This window comes from Callospermophilus lateralis, chromosome 9 (assembly GCF_048772815.1).
Source record: "Callospermophilus lateralis isolate mCalLat2 chromosome 9, mCalLat2.hap1, whole genome shotgun sequence".
Taxonomy (NCBI): domain Eukaryota; kingdom Metazoa; phylum Chordata; class Mammalia; order Rodentia; family Sciuridae; genus Callospermophilus; species Callospermophilus lateralis.
In genome coordinates this window covers 20,259,401-20,263,456 of record NC_135313.1, presented here as the reverse complement: position 1 = coordinate 20,263,456, position 4,056 = coordinate 20,259,401, and the positions used below count along the sequence as shown (strand labels likewise).

At 41.1% G+C, this 4,056-nt stretch overlaps 1 pseudogene; it reads left to right on the top strand.

The window, feature by feature from the left end:
- The first annotated feature begins 2,249 nt into the window (after positions 1 to 2,249).
- Positions 2,250 to 3,595, top strand: LOC143407434 (S-adenosylmethionine decarboxylase proenzyme 1-like; annotated as a pseudogene).
- Positions 3,596 to 4,056: the final 461 nt, after the last annotated feature.

The window sequence follows — 4,056 nt, the reverse complement described above, 5'->3', positions numbered from 1 at the left end:
AAGCCTTGATCTGGAGGACTCTGAAGGGTATTGTGCAAGAACCTGTTCAGATTTTCTTTTCAGAAAACTTAGTATGGCTGCTGACTGAGGAGACATTAGGGAGAGAAACGGCAGGCAGGGAGATCCATCAGGTGGCTTATGTGTGATTATAGGAGGACCTAGGTGGCTGTCGTGGAGATGCTCAGCTGTTTCGGCAGGAAGCGTGGTAGGGCTTGATGTTTGATATGGGCTTTTTTGAGAGAGAGGCATAGTGTTCTGAGTTCTGGCTTGAGCATTAGGAAGTTGATAGGAAGAAGTTCTCTTCCCCTGTGTCAGGACAGAGCTATATTCTGCAGGGGAGCAGACCAGATAAAGTTCAAGGAAACCTGGGGCCATCTTCACGGGTGATCAACCTGTGAGCTCTCACAGGCTCACACTAGGAAGGACCTTGTGCTTGATTGATGGCCATCTTGAAATCTGCAATAATCTTATCTTTAAACTCGTATGTTGCAAGCAGAGACTGATGGGACAATGGAGTACGATTATGAGCAGAGGAGATATGTACAAATGTGTCTTCTGTTCCTTTCTGTACCCTTCACTTAAAACATTCAGGATGCCCATGAGCACTAAATCCCAGTGGGCACCTTGGGCATGGAAGTTCAGAGACTCAGATGGGTACAAGATTGTACGTCTGGAAGCTGGTGGCTTTTAGTCTCACTGAACACTGGGATTCCCCACTCCTGTCCCCTGTAAACACGACTGTGAGTAGGGCACTGATGGCCCTGAAAAACCATGCTTGCTATTCAAATCAGAACTTGTTTCAAATGCAGAAAGAAAGTGTTCTGAGACACAACATGACTAGGGAAGAATTCTTAGTCATTTTAGCTAATCATGAAATGATTGACCCATGAAAATGATGACCCAGAAGGGAAGGGAGCTACCAGGCAACACAGTTTCCTTCAGGTAGAGAGTGTTGGCTGGATGCACATAACTCAGGAACAGTTGAGTTAGTTTTGTATAGTGTTTTTTTTGTTTTAATTTTTTTAGTAGTCGATTTACCTTTATTTTTTTATATCTAATCCAGTGCCTCACACATGCTAGGCAAATGCTCTACCACTGAGCCACAACCCCAGCCCATGATTTTTACTCTTCTGGCAAGAATGAAATAAATTTGCATGTCTGAGCTACAAAATGCAAATTGCATCATTTCAGTGATTCTAAGTTAATATTCTTATATTTGCATTTAAAACTGGTGTTGCACAATATAGAGCAATATAAACAGCAATTTCATGCTAATAATCTGAAGGTTTAATTTTTGTTTACTTAGATGATATCTAATAGTAAATAAAAACACTGTGACAGCAAGAATGCAAAATGGTATGGCCACTTTGGAAGACAGTTTAGCAGTTTCTTACAATGCTAAACATTGTCAGCAATCACACTCCTTTACCCAAATGAGTAAAAAAATTGTATACACACAAAAACCTGCATATAAATGTTATAGGATCATTAGTTATAATTGCTAAAATTTAGAAGTGAATGAGATGTTTTTCAACATCTATTTGTGAATGGGTAAATAAGTTGTGGTATATCTAGGCAGTGGAATATTATTTAGCAACAAAAAGAAATAAGATATCAAGCCATGAAAAAATGAGATATCAAACCTTAAATACATATTGCTTAGTGAAAGAAGCCAGTCTGAAAAGACTATATGTTGTATAATTCCAACTATCTGATATTCTAAGATAGGCAACACCATAGAGTCAGGGAAAAAGATCAATGGTCACCAACAGCGTGGGGGAAGGGGAAAAGGACAGGAATGAGTAGGTGAAGCACAGTGGATTTTTAGAGCAGTGAACTATTCCATATGATACTGTAGAGATGGATACAGGACATTATGCACTTGTCAAAAGCCGTAGAATGTACAACACAGAGAGGCTGCTTACACAGCATGGCTGGCGACAGTAGCCCCGACTCTGTTGTCGCCACCCAGAAGGCAGCCAAGTGCAAGAGCTAAACTTATCTGCCTCTATTTTCAAACAGACTCATGTTCAACTTTTGATCATGGTGGGGAAAAAAAAAAGCTGGAAGATTTCATTAATCCTTATTTTTTTTAAAGTCAATATAAAATTATAGCAAAAAAAAAAAAAAAGGAACCTGATCTTTAGTAGCACAGCTGGAATAACTTGCAGAGATGGCTGTGGCAACAGTGAGAGATTTAATTCAGTTGGTCTTCTGTGGTTGTTGGTTATCCACTTGTCTCCGCAGTAATGGAAGCTACACATGTTTTTAAAGGGACTGAGAAGCTGCTAGAGGCTTGGTTTCCACAGCAGTGACCCAACACGAACCAAGGAGCTGGGACCTTTGCATCTTCCAAGATCTGAGTAGAACATACTTTTGAAGGGTGTGTAACGTTCAGTCCTCTGTGTGACTATTCAAAGATGTTTTCTAGAGCTGGGTGTGGTGGCGCACGCCTATAATCCCAGTCACTTGGAAGGCTGAGGTAGGATGAACGCAAATTCTGGGCTAGCCTCAGCAATTTAACAAGGCTCTAAGCAATTTAGCAAGACTCGCCTCAAAATAAAAATAATAAAAAGGGTTAGAGATGTAGCTCAGTGGTAAAGTACCCCTGGGTTCAAAAAACATTTTTTCCTTCTGAAGACATAAGGTACAACCCTCTTGCTGATACTCATTCCCCTGCTGAAACATGCTTGGGACTTCAGTGGCTTGACTCAATTCAGCACTTCTCTTATTCTCTTAAGAATTTCATGAAGCCACTGGGCACTGTGGTGCATGCCTGTAATCCCAGGAGTCTGGGAGGCTGAGGCAGGAGGATCTCCAATTCAAAGCCAGCCTCAGCAACTTAGTGGGACCCTGTCTCAAAATACAACATAAAAAGGGCTGGGGATGTGACTCAGTGGTTAAGCACCCTTGGGTTCAATCCCCAGTACCCCATCTTCTGCCAAGGAAAAGAATTTCATGAAGCCTTCTCACCAAGAGTACCCACACAACACAGGGATTTTCAGGAAGAAATAGGGGTTTATATGCACTTTTTCCAAATGAAACAGTGTATTGTATGGGACATATGATTTCTGAATGTTGTTACTAGTATACTCTGAATTTCCCAGAGTTGGGTAATCAGTGGACCTGATCAAATTCTGAAAATTTTGACAAATGAGGCCGACCTACAGTTATGAACAAGTCCTACATGAAAGGTGGTATTGCCATGAAGGATGTCTTCATGAGAATGGAATTCATGACCCGATGCCAGGTTCTGTCATTGATGCCACAGTGTTTGTTCAATACTTGTGGGTAATTTGATCGAGTGGAATCAAAGTGGACAGAATGCACTGGACTATTCACATCACTCCAGAACCAGAATTTTCTTGTTAGCTTTGAAACAAACTCATGTCAGACCTCCTGTGATGACCTGATCGGGAAATTGTAGAAGTCTTCAGGTCAGGAAAATCTGTGTTTGTTAATCAGAGTTCTAAATGCTGCACAGTGTTTTCTTCAGCCCCCAAGACTGAAGATTTTAAATGCCTTGATTGCCAGAGTGCTGTTCAATGATTACAATTTTGCTTTTACTAATCTTGCTAAGAAGCAGCAACAATAGCAGCGTTGATGAAGAAAAATGAAGAAAAAACGCCAAAAGAGAACACACATCGAAAGTGATGGCTGCTTTCTAGATGTCAATGTTGGGGTCCTTGCTTTACATAACCACAACCTTGTAGTTGCAGAAAAGCCTTCATAATGATAAGAGCCCAAGTAATGATAGTGTAATCATTCTGAATTGAATGCATTATTCTATCAAGGACTTAGATATCTTGCATGAATTCTCCCTTCTGTGTGTCGGTATTTGCTATAGTTTATATCTTAAATGTCTTCCAAAGGTCTAGGTAGTAAAGGCCTAGTCCCCACGCATGACACTACTAGGCAGTAGGTAGTACCTTTAAGAGGTGGGGCTTGGTGGAGGGGTCTTATGGTCTCTGAGGGGGCGGTGCCCTTGGAGGGGATATTTGGACCCCAGTTTCTTTTTATTTTTCTACTTCCCAGTCATCAGAGGAGTGTTTTTGC